The sequence below is a fragment of the Durio zibethinus genome, chromosome 5, assembly GCF_047325235.1.
Source record: "Durio zibethinus cultivar Kanyao isolate XHJ-2024 chromosome 5, ASM4732523v1, whole genome shotgun sequence".
Lineage (NCBI taxonomy): Eukaryota > Viridiplantae > Streptophyta > Magnoliopsida > Malvales > Malvaceae > Durio > Durio zibethinus.
In genome coordinates, this window is record NC_143166.1 from 8,810,675 (window position 1) to 8,828,218 (window position 17,544).

General features: G+C 29.9%; 1 long non-coding RNA gene across 1 annotated transcript; it reads left to right on the forward strand.

The window, feature by feature from the left end:
* The first annotated feature begins 2,500 nt into the window (after positions 1 to 2,500).
* LOC149518738 (uncharacterized) lies at positions 2,501 to 4,072 on the forward strand. The gene is made up of 2 exons (XR_016342153.1): positions 2,501 to 3,189; positions 3,568 to 4,072. It is a non-coding gene; the product is annotated as an uncharacterized LOC149518738 (long non-coding RNA).
* The last annotated feature ends 13,472 nt before the right edge of the window (positions 4,073 to 17,544 follow it).

Consider the following 17,544-nt stretch of genomic DNA (forward strand, 5'->3'; position numbering starts at 1 on the left):
TCTTCTCACTAGAAACAGTGCATAACTTGTTGCTCCCCGTAATCCTAAAAGTAGAACCACGATATTGTTTCCATATTGATATAGCATGGGTTCTCTATTCATCCATGAGACCAACCATTTCACATCAATGCTTGTTAACTTTTGTAAGAAAACTCTCACTCTTTTTTAGACTTTTATTCTGGCCACTCACTTTCATAGAATTCTTTGATTTGAGCTCTATTGTGAAAATAAAGATTTGAGAATGTGCTTTTATTACACTCAAAGTGACTTTTCATCCATTAATGCAATAACGATATACAACCTATGAAACATCCCCCGTTTTGGCAACAATAACCCAATGATCTAATACTCTTTGTCAATATTACCATTGAAGGGTTGCAGCCATTTATCACACTTTTAAAGAAGTCAACTAATGCTATTTCAATATAACCTAAAACCTCTGAAAAAATCACCATTTTGTATATGGCTAAGGCAAACACATCTAACATCTGCTTCTTGTTGGTATGTTGTACTAGGAAATCATGAAAGAACTTCCAAGGTAAGCAAACCTGCTCTTATTTTTTCTTTGTATGAGAATCCACAATCTCTTTTTTTATGCCCATAAGATAGGCCAGATTTTTACGAAATCTTGTCAAGAGCCTTAAGGTGTAGTCCCAACAAAGTTAAATATTCTTCAATGGTAGGTGTCATATTAACTTCATTAAAGATGAAACACTTGTATAAAAGATCCCAAAATTGCACTGTAGCTCTAATTAGTTGATTCTCGACATTCACCATAAGAAGGTGTGCTATATGTCCATGTCTTTAGCAAAAATCCTTTCATCTTAATGGATTCATCTTCTTCCATATATCATCTAGGTCCTCTAGATTATTTTTGTTTAGGAGGATGGATGTTTCTTAAGACAAGGTAGCAGCATGGCCAACTGGTAGACAATCCACCTCTTTTTGTTGGATATTTTCAGATTGAACCTTTACCTCATTTGGTGATACGCAAGGAGCTAATACAGATGAAAAGCAAACTAGTCGTTCTGTGGAATCCATTAAAAAACTCTTTGTTGAAGATTGTCTTTTCAGGTAAATATTCTTTATACAACTACATGATATGAGTATAAATCATGCAAAAATGAATAAAAGAGAAGATTAGTACATTGGATAAGGAAAAAAATTATAAATAAATAATTAGAACATCATACACAATAAAAGAATGAATCCTAAGTTTTTGGTCAATTCTAAAGAAAACAAGATGGCTCTATCTATAGGATAGGCATTTTTAAGGTTCATTATATATGATTTAAAGGTTAAAAATTTAAAGGTTCTCAAATTGCTTCGTACATCATTGTCCATCACAGACTAGTAAGGTACCATAATCCTCACCTATTATAGGCTACAAGCGAAAAATGTTCAATTTGAGTGGGAATATTTCGCTAGCTACCGCAAAGGCATTATAACCTCACAAAAGCATAGGTACTTTACTCCCTTTTAAGTGGACAGAGCTCGGGTATAGAGCTCATGTTATGCACATACATAGAAATGACATAATTAGAAAAATAAATAAACAGAATGAATGAATAAAAATTCTTTACAAAAAATTTAATTTTATTAGGCTTTTGGATAATAAAAATTTATTTGCTAGCCTGACTCTTGGCATGTTCCCAATGGAGTTGCCAAACTATCATAATGTTTAGATCCATGGACTTATCACTAGATGTTGACTTAAGGAGTCGCCACCAATCTTTTTTATTTAGGTGCGATTGGCCACCTAATTGAATCTATTCAATTTTAAAGAGAAATCCTAAGTTTAGGCATCTTTAAAAGGTAGATTTAATTTCTACGAAGCCAAAACTAGGTCTGGGAGTACAGTTACATGTAAGAAAGGTTATAGCACCCTCACAATGCCCATCAAAGGATGGTACCAACTTGATTTTGTGTTATCCATTGAGCTTCAAAAATCTTACCAGGTAATTTATTATTGAAAATTATTCTTAATTGGCTCTAATACTTTTAGCAGAAAATTAAAAAAATTCTCTCACCTCGAGAGTACAAAAAAACTATTGTTTCTCTTATAGGGGCTCTGTCATCGGATTATTTAACATAAAAAAATTTTGAGAAAAAATATTTCAACTTTTTCCTAAGATTTATTTTCTTATTATATATATATATTAAAAAAGATTAATACTTTTATTCAAGAAAAATTAATACTTTCAACTTTTCCTTGAGCAACATTTTTTTAAAGTTTTATTTTTAAGAAAAATTGATACTCTCAACTTTTCCTCAAATGACATTTTTTGAACTTTTCATTTTTAAGGAAAACTGATACTTTCAACTTTTTCTTAAAATATTTTTCAAAATTTTTATTTTCAAAGAAAATTGATGCTTTTTTCTTAAGGTATTTTTGAAATTCTTATTTTTAAGAAAAATTGATACTCTCAATGTTTCCTCAAAAAATATCTTTTGAAAATTTTATTTTCAAGAAAAATTGATACTTTTAATTTTTTCTTAAAAATATTTTTATTAAAAATATTTTTTATTATATTAACTTAATAAATACATCAAATAAAAAAAAAAAACCCACGATAAGAATCGACAGATTTAGTTTGGCAGCTAAAAAAGAGATTCAGTTGTAGAAATAGAAAATAGCTTAGTAGGCACGGCTTTAGGCTCAGTTTGACTGGCCAAATGGCTTGACTTCACAGATCGGCTTGGCTTAAAGTCTGAAATGGGTTGCAACTGGGTCGGATTCCACTTGGAACAGTACGCAGATCTTCTTCAAAGGACCCTGTTTCTTGATTCTCCAAAATGCTACATTGTAGTTTAACTATAAAAGCCAAAATTTTCCATGTCTTCTTCCTTTTTTAGACTTTCACTCTCTCTAGAGCTTTATACTCTCCTCTTTCTGTCTATAAAGTTTTTTAGAAACCAAAGAAACCTTAAGAATATTGGCCAGCTCTTAGTTTTTCGAGATCTCTGCTGCCTCTAACCATAATCACCACTGGCCAATGCTCGTCGGTCATCTTTCGATAACCAAAAAACTCTAAAATTTCACCACAAACTTCTTTTAGATCTCCTTGTATCAAATCTAGGGTTGGTTTCTCACAAATTGTCCTTTAATGGCATGGATCTAGAAAAGAAGTCGTAGCCTTCTATCATCTTTACAACTTCTCTTCACTGTCCAATCTTGCTGATTTTTGGGTATGTTGTTCAACTCCCTTCGTTCTTCATTTCCATCATTTCTAATCTTCAAAGGTTCACCCCGGCTATTACCGACCCCCACAACCACACTGCTTCGATTGTCGATGTTCTTTTAGACAAGTATGGGCTTTGTGATTATACATATCATTGCTAAATTTTTTGACAATTTGTTTGTGATAGTGTTTGATTTGTTGTGGTTTTGTGTTTTCTAGACAATTGTCTGTTGAGTTGTTAGTGATGTTGGGTTGAAATGGAATTGGGTTTGGAGTCAGTATTGTTGTTTACAATAATGGTATCTTTGTTTGTTGGACTTGTGTTTTTTGATCTATTACTTACTGGTTGTTTTCTTTACTGTTGTGTTTGGTTTGGCAATGGAAGATGTATGTTTGCTTGGACAATGGTGGTGATTAGCTGTTGAATGTGGCTCTAATGTTGGTGACGGTGGAGAGATGATACGCAAAGGGATAATGCCAATTGCTTTCTTGTTCCTTCTCTAATTACTGTGTTGGCCTCAATTGTTTCTGTGTAATTGTTGTCTTTTGGGTTTGTGGTTTTGATGACTGTGTAAAGACTGGTTATGGATGAAGATAATTAGTGGTTCTAGCAACAATGGTAGAAGTTTCACTTAGGCGGAGATGGCAGTATGGTATGGTGCAGATGGTGTTTGGTGGTGGTAGAAGAGAGGTTCCGATTTGGAGAACTTAGCAGTTTGGCATGATGGTTGAGGTTGCTTGATTTTTTTGTGTAATTGCCCCCCTTTGGTAGTCTGCACAACGGATTAAATAATGATGTTGAAGATAGGATCTCAATTTAAAAACTGAGCATCCTATCCTTTTCAATCTGGATTTTAATTTCAAAAAGCAATTGAATTTTAAACATTTAATCACCAAATCTTATCACCTGTTTTATCTTTTCTATTTTTTTAAATTTTTTTTTATCCTTTTATTTATTTTCAGAGTAAGGTGTTTACAATGATTATATCAAATGATTTATAATATATGGATATAACATGTGATTATAATTGTAACTTGTAATTTCATAAAAAAAAATTATAAGATAGATTGTTAATTGATTATGTTCACATGTAAGACTGATATGAGAGTAAAGTGTATTTGTAGTCCTAAACCTTTTATTAAAGTTCTATTTTGATCTCAAAATTTAAAATTGTTCCATGATAATTCCAAACCTTTTAAAAAAGTGTCAGTCCTCTTATCAAATTTTGCATAAAAATAAAAGAGAATTGTAACTTAGGGTAATAAATCAATAATTATTACTCTTTATTTCCATACTAAAATTTATTTACTAGTAAATAAATAAAAATTTAAAAAGTGATATAAAATTATCATTTTTTGATTTGATTTTTCAAAATTCAACTTAAAATTAAAGGCAAAATGATACTTTATTTTCCTTTTTAATAATTTTATAAATTTTATTTCTAATAAATATATTTTGGTAGAATAGTAAAAAGTAACAATTACGAATCTGTCATGATTTTATTGCCTTTATTTGTCTTAATTTATCAAAATTTATTTTTCTATATTTATAAATTTTGATCAAAGAATATAAAATTAAATTTTATTAAAAATAAAATTAGATTTTTAAAAAAAAAGAAAGAAATGAAACATACCTAAATAATTTATTTTACGGAATAGTATTTTAGCACATAACTAAACATAAGTAAATAACTATTAATAACCCTAAAAAATACTTTTTGTAAATTATTACTAGTATAATTTCAAACTATCTAAAATTATATCAATTTAATATAACAAACTTATTTACTATTGTTAGTGTGGTCTTATCCAATATCTAATAAATATATAATTTCTTTCAATCTTATATTCAGATTAGGTCTCTTCTTTTATTACTAATTGATTTTAATTTAGATGCTTAACATGGTATCAAAGTCGAGATTTCTTTTTTATATCCTTTTTAAATTTGTTATATAGTAGGCTTATTCAATTTATGTGTCATAACCTCTAGATCTGGGGATCTATTGCTAGACATTGACTTTTAGGGAGTCGCCACCAATCTTTTTTATCTAGGTACGATTGACCATCTAAAGAATCTATCCTTTTAGGGGACACCTAAGTTTAAGGGTCCCTAAAAGAATAGGTTCAGGTCTACTAACTAGAACAGAGTTCGGGAGTTCGATTACGTGTGAGGAAGGTTATAGCACCCGCACAACATCCATCAAAAGATGGTATCAGCTTAAATTTGTGTTATCCAAAAGCCTTAAAATTTTACCAAGTAATTAATTATTAGAAATTTTTCTCAATTGACTCTAATACTTTTAGTAAAAAATTGAGAAAATTCCCTCACCTCAAGAGTATGCAAGAAAAATTACTGTTTCACTTGCAGAGGCTCCGTCGTCGGATTGTTTAAAGAAAAAAAATAAAAAAATAATAAAAATAAAAAAAAAGAAAAGAATGATTGTTCTTGTGCAGGAAAAATTGATACTCTTTAATTTCGAGGAAAATTGATACTTTCAACTTTTTCAACTTTTTCCCAAAAATATTTTTTGGAAAGCTTATTTTCAAGGAAAATTGATACTTTCAACTTTTCCTCAAAAATATTTTTTTGTTTTTTGGAAACTTTAATTTCGAGGAAAATTGATACTTTCAACTTTTCCCTAAAAATATTTTTTTGAAAATTTTGATTTTCAAGGAAAATTGATACTTTCAACTTTTCTTCAAGAACCTCTTTTTCGAAATTTTATTTTTAAAGGAAAATTGATACTTTTAACTTTTCCCTAAAAATATATATTTTTTATTTTTAAAAAATAAAAAAAAATAAAAGTAAAAAAAATAAAAAATAAAAAAGTAAAACAAAAATAAAAATAAGATAAAGATAAAAAATATTAAATAAATCTAATCTAATAAATGAAAAAATAAATTAAACAAATAAAACAAATAAAAAAAATAAAAATAAAAAAATCTGGAGCGGCTCGGCTATCGGCTCGGCTCGGCTCAAGGAAGAGAAACGGCTCGGGGGCAGCTTGGGAAGCTCGGCTCGGTTGGGCTTGGCTCGGAGGGGGGCAGGCACGCGCGGGTCAAGAAACAGGTCGACGCTCGGGTCGGATCGGGTCTCGACAAAACGTGCGGATCATCTAGGTCACTTAAGGCAAAAACGACATCGTTTTGAGAGGGTATAAAAGGCAGTTCCCTTTATTTTTCGACAGAAACCTTCTCTCTCCTCTCTCTCTTCCTTCCCTTTTCTCTCCCTTCTCTCTAAAAAACCGAAGAACTCCGGTTGAAGATCCACCGGATTCTGGAATTTTTTATCGGAATCTGGGTTTTTTCGTCGGAAGTTGGTCGAAAAGTTGGTCGATTTCTGGATCCTCGCCGGAAACTAGACAGGTCGCCCGAAACTTCAAATTTGGCCAAAATTTTTGTCGAAAAATTAAACCCTTGCCGAAAAATTCGTCGGAATCTGGAAATTTCCCAGAAATTTCCAAAAAAATTTTCGTCAAACATTTCTAAAAAATTATTTCTGATCCTTACAGCTATTCTAACACTTCTCAACCTTCTTTAACCTTCGAAAACTCTTCTATACACCTTTTTTCTCTCAAAATCAGTAGCTTTGCTTACCATTTTTTCTGTGTGTTGCATCTGTTCCAGGAGGTCTCTTTTATAGGGATTGATCAAGAGTTTCTAATCAATCTCAATTCCTGTTTGGACAAGGATTCAATCTTTGAATCCAATCTGGACTCTTCAGATTGAATTCCCATTCACAATAGGATTCTTCAACTTTTAATCACAGCCCTAAAAAAAAATCATAATAATCAGATAATCGAAAAAAAATAAGATAAATGAATAAAAATAAAATTAACAGATAATTAATTAAAAAAATTAAAATAAGATAAATCCAAAAATATTACAAAATAATAATAATATAATAATAAATATATAACTATATAAATAAAATACCTATAAATATTAACAAAAAAAATGAAAATAAAAATAAAATAAATAAAGATATACACATATTAATACATAATAATAATAAATAAATAATAAAATACAAAAAATACAAAAAAAATAAAAATAAAAATAATACAAGATAAAAATTGAATTGGGCTTACCCATTTGGGCCAGGCCCAATTGATTTGGGCCTGGACCTAATTGGGTGTCTACAGCTGCCCTTCTTTGCACATTTTCTATGAAACAGAAATTGCGCAAAGACGTAGACACCCAATCAAGACTCAACTCATCATTGTCATTTTTTGTTTTTTTTTTGTTTTTTGTGTTTTTTTTTTGTTTTTTTGTTTTTTTTTTACCAAAGCTCCTCTAAACAGAGGCTCAACGACTTTGAGAAACATAAATTGCTCCTCTAAACAGAGGCACCACGACTTTTGAAAAGTAAGTTGGTCCTCTAAACAAAGGCACCACGACTTTGGAAAGTAAATTGCTCCTCTAAACAGAGGCACCACGACTTTGAAAAGTAAATTGCTCCTTTAAACAGAGGCAGCATGACTTTTGAAAAGTAAATTGCTCCCTGACAATCATGTCCAAAGGAGTTGAAAATTGTGTTTGAAGGAGTTTCAGGAAATTATGCCCAAAGGTCTTATAAATCAATCATGATACCACAAGACATCCTATTTCAAGGATTAGGAACTTACCTGACAAATTTCTTCTCGAATTTGCAAGATCTCAAGATTTGCATTTGCAACCTGTAAGACTCGCATCAAAGATCCTCATTTGAATTTTGGAGGCTCACATCCAAAAGTTCAAAGCTTTTTTAAAGGTTCTTATTTGGCAAACTTGGAATTCATATCCAAAAGTCTAAAGCTTTTCATTTGAATTTTGGAGATTCACATCCAAAAATTCAAAGCTTTTCATTTGAGTTCAAAGGCTCACATGCAATAAAACTTAGAGTTTCACATCTAAGTTCAAAGGCTCTCATTTAAAACATTGGAAATTCATATCCAAAAGGTTGAAGTTTTGTATTTTGGAGATCCACATCCAAAAGTTCAAAACTTTTCATTTGTTCGAAAATTCACATTCGATGAACTTTAGGGTTTCACTCCTCAAAGATTCTCATTTGAGTTCTCAAAAATTCTCATCAAAACATTCACAATTTCTTTTTCAAGTGACTCAAAATTTTGCATGAATAAATGTTATGACCAAAGATGCAAATGCTTTCTTAATGATGTAAGTGTGGCAACCTATATTCTCATAGTGCCATGCATGTCCAATCAAATCATGTGCATGTACTATTCAAGTGACGATGCCACCATGATGCATGTAATGCAAATGTCTATGCAACAAAATTCTAAATAATTATGGTGATATGGCTCTCAAAACTCCACCATTTCGCATGTCTTCCTTGTTCAGTTTCTCCATATTTTGAAACAAGTTTTATCAATCAATCATCACTTGACCACTGTTCATAGGCTTTTCAGCACTAAAAATTTCAGAACAAGTTTCACCCACCATCACTGAGTCATTACTCATAAGTGTCTCAGCATTAACCATTCCAAAACAAACTTTGTCCACTGATTGCTTTCATCATTCAATCATAACTAACAAGTCATATCGACCAATTCATCCTTGTATTCATCACTTGGTTATACCATTTTTCAAGATTTACCCTATTATATTCTCCATTTGATCATATCACATATCCTTCCAAATCATCTCTTTAGGGTTTTTACCATTTCTTTATCATCTTAGATTTCTTTTCAAATGAATGCAAGACTCTTTTAAGCACATATTCATTCATTCATTATCATTTCAAATCTTGACAAATATAATGCAATCAAGCATTTTCTGAATTCATTCTAGGGGTGTAACAATAAAAGAACACATGGTGAATTATGGTAAAGATAATCAATGAAGATCTATTTTGATACAAAACAAATGGGAAAAGAAATGAATTGGATACATGTAATTGGGATGGATGGTATGTCCAAATGATGAATATTCAAACAATTCTCAACATTAATCTAGGATTCTTTTTCAAAAACTCATTCCATTTACAGTTGAAGTCATCTTGAACTTGGCAAACTTTACCCTAGTCTTTGAGGGATCTTCAAATGTCTTTGATCTTCCATTCATGTGAGCCATTTGACCTGGATCTTTCTCTATCAAAATCACCCTTTCAGGTTTTCAATTTGGATCTCTTTTTTCCATTTTCTCATTCATTCTTTCTTTTTTTTTCATCATCTTTTTCTTTTTTTTTCTCATTTTTCATCTATTGTTGATATCTTTCATACATCAAACTTTAGAGCAATGTAGCGTGATTCCATTGCTTCATCATAAGCATACCTTTGCTCAACATGTGATCATTCAAGTTGAGTATTCACACTTGATCCAAATGGACTTTTCAAGGTTGTAATGTAGGCCAAGGTGAAGGGTTATAAAAAAAATGGATATAATAGGCTCAAAACATGTATTAAAAAGGTTCAAAACCAAAGAATCATTGGATGCAGCTTGACATTTTACCCCCACATCATTTTTCTTTCCTCACACAAAGGATTCTCATTACTTTGCCCCAAGTCATGTGTGGCATTTATTTTTTTCTTTTTCTTTTCTTTTTTTTTTTTTTTTCATTTTTGAGACCTTTTGTAAAAAAATTTTTCAAAAATTGCCCCCCAGTGTAGAGGGTGATCCTTGGTTAGGGTTCTTCAGAAAAAAAAATCATAACAGGTTCAAAGGGTTAGCAATAAATTGTTTTTTGAATGGTAAAAGAAAGATGGCCATTTTTCATCTCAATTGTGAATACCTTTCTTGAACATCATCCATTGAACAAAGGTCATGAATCTGTATAAAAGATTACACATCTTCAAGACATATTTATTTCACCTCCGGTAACAACCTATTTTTGCTCAAATCATCTTCTCATATTAATATGGATGAGTTCTCAAAATTAAATCTCAAAATTATTGTTATCATTGTCTAAATATTCATCATCTGAAATTTGAGAATGGGAGTATAAAGTTATGAAAGGTAACAGAGCATAGAGTAATGGTCAAGTGAAAGAGAAAAATGTAATGAAATGCATTAACTTGCTTTTATTAAAATGATAACAAGTGAAGTCATATTGCAAAAAAAAAATCTAACATTATTTGAAAAGAAATCTTAAAATGACAGAAGAAACCTTCAACCAGCCTTATCTCCATTTTTTAAAATTGTCTCCCTATGCGATCAGGTGAAGAATCTCTATTGACATCTTACCCCTCAATTCATTGTGACTCTTCGGACCCTTTCTATTCTTGACTTTCACTCAGAGCGCTAACATTAGCTGTTGTTGCTTTTCCTTGATCAAAACTTACCATTCTATCATTGATCAACCGTTGCACCTTATACTTTAAAGCAGTGCAATTTTCAATAGAATGGTCAGTAATTCCATAGTGATAGTCGCAGTGGACTGTAGGATCATACCACTTTGGGTAGGGTGGTTTAAGCGGCTCCACATGGCTGGGGGCTATCAAATGGCTATTATAGAGTTCTCGATATAACTCTGTATAAGTTATAGGGATTGGATCAAATACAGGTTTTTCTCGAGTAGTTCGTTGTTCTCGTGAACCATTTGCTGGGTTAATAGAGCGAATTTGGGTTCTTGCAGGAGCTTGAATGTTAAGGCTGTATGTAAGATCTTGGGGGCTAAAAATTGATTGGTGTGTGGATGAATAAGGTGGTTGTGGAGCTAGCTGGTATGGGTAGGATGAGGCATTATTCACAGCAAGATAGTATGGAGAGCAACCTTGGGATGGATAGGGTTGATAACTCCTGAATTATCGTCTATCAAAGCTCACAGCTTGAGCTTGAGCTTCTTTCTTTTCTGATGTTTTCTTGGTTTTTCCTTCTTTTAACTTGCCATTTTTTATGGCACTTTCAATAATTTCTTCAGAGATTACCATGTCAGCGAAATTCTTTGTTGTATTCCCTATCATCTTTTCATAATAGGGAGACTTCAAAGTGTTGACAAATAACACTGTAGTTTTTTTCTCAATCAAAGGAGATTGTACTTGAGAAGCAACATCTCTCCACCTCTGGGCATACTTTTTAAAAGACTCGTTTACCTTTTTCTCCATATTCTGTAAAGATAAACGATCAGGGGCCAAATCGATAATATGTCGATACTGATCGATGAAGTCATGTGCCATATCGCTCCAAGAACGAATGCGGGTTCTGTCCAGCTGAACATACCATCTGGCCGTTGAGCTTGTAAGGCTATCCTGAAAGACATGCATCAAGAGTTTTTCATCATGAACATGAGCTCCCATTTTTCAGCAATACATTGTGATGTGAGTTTTGGGGTACTTTGTACCATCATATTTTTCAAATTTTGGTACTTTGAACTTATGGGGAATAACCACATCAGGGACTAGGCAGAGCCTAGTAGCATCAACTGACCCATAAAAGCTAAATTCTTCCATAGCCCGTAACCTTTGCTCTAGCATACTAATCTTGGAGCTTTCCTGAACTTCCACTCTTATCTTTTCTTTCTCCTTCTCTTTTAAATCATCTAGATCAGGAATTGGTTCTGCGGCTTTTTCAGTGAAGATAGGATTTACATAGCTGTTATACTGCCCTGGGGTAAAAACTGATGGCATTCTAGGATAAGTTGGATATACGAAGTGTTGTGGCGGGATCTCTTGAGTAGACTGGGCTTGAGGTGGGCCAAAACCTGGAGGATATAAAGGGTCAGCCACTTCTTACAGCGAGAGAACTTGTTGGCTTGCATTTTCTTCAACTCTCTTTCCTTTATTCATGTTATTAAGAGCCTCCAGAATCTTGCTTAGCTCACTTTCAATCTTTTCTTATACTTTTTCTATCTTTTCAAATCTATGAGAATTTTTTTGCTCCATTTGTCTTGCTCTAGATCTTGTGTTGTGTCGATGGGCAGGATTTTTGCTAGATGAAGCTATCCTGGGATTTTGAGTACCATACTTATGATTAGAAATGTTATACTATACTTTGTGTATGATGTTTTGATGCACGAATGAAATGTACATTTTCTTGAATGAAATCTAGTATGAAATGGATGCAAATGATTGTGTTAAAACATGATCATGAAAATAATGCAGATGCATACAATCAAACAAACAATATAGTTAGTTTCATGTATGAAATGAAAATGATGCTGATGCATAATATTACATATGATACTGAAAATGATACACAAAGTTAAACAATCAAAATGGTTAGATAAACACCCTTTTTGTGTCCTAATTTCAGGGTATATCTATCATTGGGTAGAAATGGCTCTATCCTAGGTTTAGGCATTCTTAAGGTTCACTATATGCGATTTTAAAGTCAAAGTCTAAAGGTCCTCAAATTGTTCCTTACATCCTTGTCCATCACAGACTAGTAAGGCACCCTAATCCTCACCCATTACAGGCTACAAGCGGAAAATGTTCAATTTGAGTGGGAGTATTTCGTTAGCCACTGCGGAGGCATTAGACCTCACGAAAGCAATAGGTACTTTACTCCCTCCTAGAGGGACGGAGCTCGGGTGTAGAGCTCATGTTATGCACATGCACATGAATGACATAATTAACAAAGCAAATAAACATGAATGAATAATAACACATATATACAGAAGGGTTCAATTTTATTAGGCTTTTGGATAACACAAATTATTTGTTGGCCTGACTCTTAAGGTCTCCAGTGGAGTCACCACGCTGTCATAACATCTAGATCTGAGAATCTATCGCTAGACATTGACTTTTAGGGAGTCGCCACCAATCTTTTTTATTTAGGTGCGATTGGCCACCTAAAGAATCTATCCTTTTAGGGGACACCTAAGTTTAAGGGTCCCTAAAAGAATAGGTTCAGGTCTGCTAACCAGAACAAGGTTCGGGAGTTCGGTTACGTGTGAGGAAGGTTATAGCACCCTCACAACGCCATCAAAAGATGGTACCAGCTTAAATTTGTGTTATCCAAAAGCCTTAAAATTTTACCAAGTAATTAATTATTGGAAAATTTTCTCAATTGAATCTAATACTTTTAGCAAAAAATTGAGAAAATTCCTTCACCTCAAGAGTATGCAAGAAAAACTATTGTTTCACTTGCAGAGGCTCTGTCGTCGGATTGTTTAAAGAAAAAATAAAAATAAAAAAATAATAAAAATAAAAAGGAAGAAAAGAATGATTGTTCTTGTGTAGGAAAAATTGATACTTTCAACTTTTCCCCAAAAATATTCTTTTGAAGCTTTAATTTCGAGGAAAATTGATACTTTCAACTTTTCCTCAAAAATTCATTTTTTGAAAACTTATTTTTAAGCAAAATTAATACTTTCAACTTTTTCCCAAAAATATTTTTTGGAAAGCTTATTTTCAAGGAAAATTGATACTTTCAACTTTTCTCAAAAATATTTTTTTGTTTTTTGGAAACTTTAATTTCGAGAAAAATTGATACTTTCAACTTTTCCTCAAGAACCTCTTTTTTGAAATTTTATTTTTGAAAGAAAATTAATACTTTCAATTTTTTCATAAAAATATATATTTTTTTATTTTTAAAAAATAAAAAAAATAAAAAATAAAAAGTAAAAAAAAAATAAAAATAAGATAAAGATAAAAAATATTAAATAAATCTAATCTAATAAATGAAAAAATAAATAAAACAAATAAATAAAAAAAATTTAAAAAAAAAAACCTAGAGCGGCTCGGCTATCGGCTCGGCTTGGCTCGACTCAAGGAAGAGAAACGGCTCGGGGGCGGCTTGGGAAGCTCGGCTCGGCTCGGCTTGGCTCGGAGGGGGGCAGGCACGAGCGGGTCAGGAAGCGGGTTGACGCTCGGGTCGGGTCAGGTCTCGGCAAAACGCGCGGATCCTCTGGGTCACTTAAGGCAAAAACGACGTCATTTTGGGAGGGTATAAAAGGTAATTCCCTTCATTTTTCGGTAGAAACCTTCTCCCCCCTCTCTCTCTTCTTTCCTTTTTCTCTCTATTCTCTCTAAAAGATCGAGAACTCCGGTTGAAGATCCATCAAATTCTGGAATTTTTTGTCGAAATCTAGGTTTTTTCATCGGAAGTTGGCCGAAAAGTTGGTCGGTTTCTGGATCCTCGCCGAAAACTGGGCAGGTTGCCCGAAACTTCAAATTTGGCCGAAATTTTTGTTGGAAAATTCAACCCCTACCGAAAAATTCGTCGGAATCTGAAAATTTCTCAAAAATTTCCAAAAAAATTTTCGTCAAACATTTCTAAAAAATTATTTCTGATCCCTACAGCTATTCTAACACTTCTCAACCTTCTTTAACCTTCGAAAACTCTTCTATACACCTTTTTTCTCTCAAAATCAGTAGCTTTGCTTACTATTTTTTCTGTGTGTTGCATCTGTTCCAGGAGGTCCCTTTTATAGGGATTGATCAAGAATTTCTGATCAATCCCAATTCTTGTTTGGACGGGGATTCAATCTTTGAATCCAATCTGGACTCTTCAGATTGAATTCCCATTTACAATGGGATTCTTCAACTTTCAATCACAGCCCTAAAAAAAATCATAATAATCAGATAATCAAAAAAAATTAGATAAATGAATAAAAATAAAATTAACAGACAATTAATTAAAAAAATTAAAATAAGATAAATCCAAAAATATTACAAAATAATAATAATATAATAATAAATATATAACTATATAAATAAAATACCTATAAATATTAACAAAAAAATGAAAATAAAAATAAAATAAATAAATAGATAAATAAATATATACACATATTAATACATAATAATAATAAATAAATACAAAAAATACAAAAAATACAAAAAAAAATAAAAATAATACAAGATAAAAATTGAATTGGGCTTACCCATTTGGGCCAGGCCCAATTGATCTGGGCTTGGACCCAATTGGGTGTCTACATTATGCATGTACATAGCGGAAGCCTATTAGTGTGGTGTTATCCCACATTTAATAAATATAAATTTTTTCATAATCTTATATTCAAGCTAAGCCTCTTCATTTACTACTAGTTGGATGCTTAACAACTATAAATATCTTGAGAAAATATTTTATTAGATGTAATTCATTTAAGATCACTTAGCAACTAGGCATAATTTTCTTATAACTAAAATGTAAACTTTATTAATTAAGTCCTTTATTTTATATAAAAGCTTTATATATATATATATATATAGAAAATAAATGCTAACCACATGATAGTTGAAATTATTTATGTATGTTTAATTTTTTCTTTATTGTTAAAAATAATTTCTAACTATTTTTAATAGATTTAATTTTATATTTAACAAAATTTATAAATATAGGAGAAATGATATTTAACAAAAGAAAATAAAAATAAATAAAATCAAGGTAATGGATCCACTTTTTGCTATTATATCAAAATGTATTTATTAGAAAATAAAATAAAATTTTTATAATTATTAAAGGAAGATAAAGCACCACTTTTGTTTCTACTTTTAAGTTGAATTTTTAAAATCAAGAGTAAATATGATATTTTTGTTTCCCTTTAAAATTTTTTATAAATTTTATTTATTTTCTAATAAATACATTAAAATCATTTGGGTATATTTCATTTATCCTCTTTTGTTAAATATAATTTTTAACTTTATTTTTAATAGAATTTAATTTTACTTTTTTATCAGAATTTGTAAATACTAGATAAATAAAATTTAATAAAATAAAATCATATTGATGGATCTAAAATTTTTACTTGCTATCATATCAAAATGTATTTATTAGAAAAGAAACAAATTTTTATAATTCTTACAAAGAAAGTAAATTACTATTTTACTCTTAATTTTAAGTTGAATTTTTAAAATTAAAGGCAAAAAAAATAGTCTTGTTTCATTATTAATTTATTTTTAATAAATACATTTTAGTAGGATAGCAAAGAGTAATGATTCTGAGTTACCCTAAGACATAATTCTATCATATTTTTATGTAAAAATTAATTATAAAATCATATTGACTCCATTTTTAAAAGTTTGAGATTATCATGAAATAATTTAAAGTTTAGAAATTAAAATTGAATCTAAATGAAAGATTTGAAACTACAAATACACTTTACCTTGTTACAAGGGTCAACAGTATCTGTACTTCTTAAAGTTTAACATAAATTTTATTTTAGTCCTTAATTTTTTAAAAATTCTAATTAGATCCCAATTAATTAAAATTGTCATATTTTCATCTTTCTATCTATGAAATTATCTAAATTGATTATAAATGCTAGTTGGCGTCATGTGATGACATTAATTGGTATCTCACGTGGCAAAGATATTATTTTTTATCCAAAAAATTATTTTTTTGAAATATTAAATAACCTTTCTTTTTCCTTTTTTCAAACATATTTTATAAAAAATAAAAAATATATTTTAAATTATATTTTTTACTTTATATAAATATAAAGTTTTCAACCAAAAAAAAAGATTGAAATTTGATTTTTTGCATATAAAATAAAATTTTGAATAAATTAATAATCTATTTTAAAATGATATGAAAATTTTTACATTATCTTTTAAAATCATATGGTGTTTTTATTTAATTTTAAAATCAATATAGAATTTTTTGCTTATTTTTAAAATGATATAGAATTTTGAAAAATTATTTTGAAATTTTTAACTTGATTTTAATTTTAAAAAAATCTATTTTCTATTAAAAGCATTATTTTTATTGATAAATCATATCATAATAAAAAAATTTTAAATTATAATATTTTATAGAATATATTTGAAATCTATAAAAAATCAAAATTTTTCTTTAATTACTTTTCCATTTCTCTTGTTCATAAAACATATTTTATAAAATATATATAAGAAAAAGGTAAAATAAAAGATATTTAATATTTAAAAAAATAGATTTTTCTATTAGAAAATAATATTTTTATTATGATTTATGAGTAAAATAATATTTTTAATAGAAAATATTTTTTTTGTTTTTAAAATTATACTGAATTTTTAAAAAAGGAATTTGAAATTTTTAACTTAATTTTAATTTTTGAAAATCTATTTTCTGAAAACAATAGTCTAACTAATAAATTATATTACAACAAAAATATAAAAAAATAAAAATATAATTTTAAATTTAATATTTTATAATATAAATATATATATGAAATATATAAAATTTTGAAATAATTTCATCCTTGATCTATAAACTTTGAGAAAATTTTATTTTGATCTCTCATTTGTTATGTGAGATACGAGCTCACGTCATCACGTAGTGCTAGTTGGCATTATTGTCAATTTAGATGGTTTCATATGTGAAAAACCAAAATAAGCAACTTTAGCCAATTAGGGATCTAATTAGAAGTTTTCAAAAATTAAGTAATAAAATAGAATTTAAGTTAATGTTTAAGGGTTATAAGTGTTATTAACACTTGTTAAATGATAATTTTTTTTAGTAAATAATATAATCTATTCATATTAAAATACTAGCAATGTCA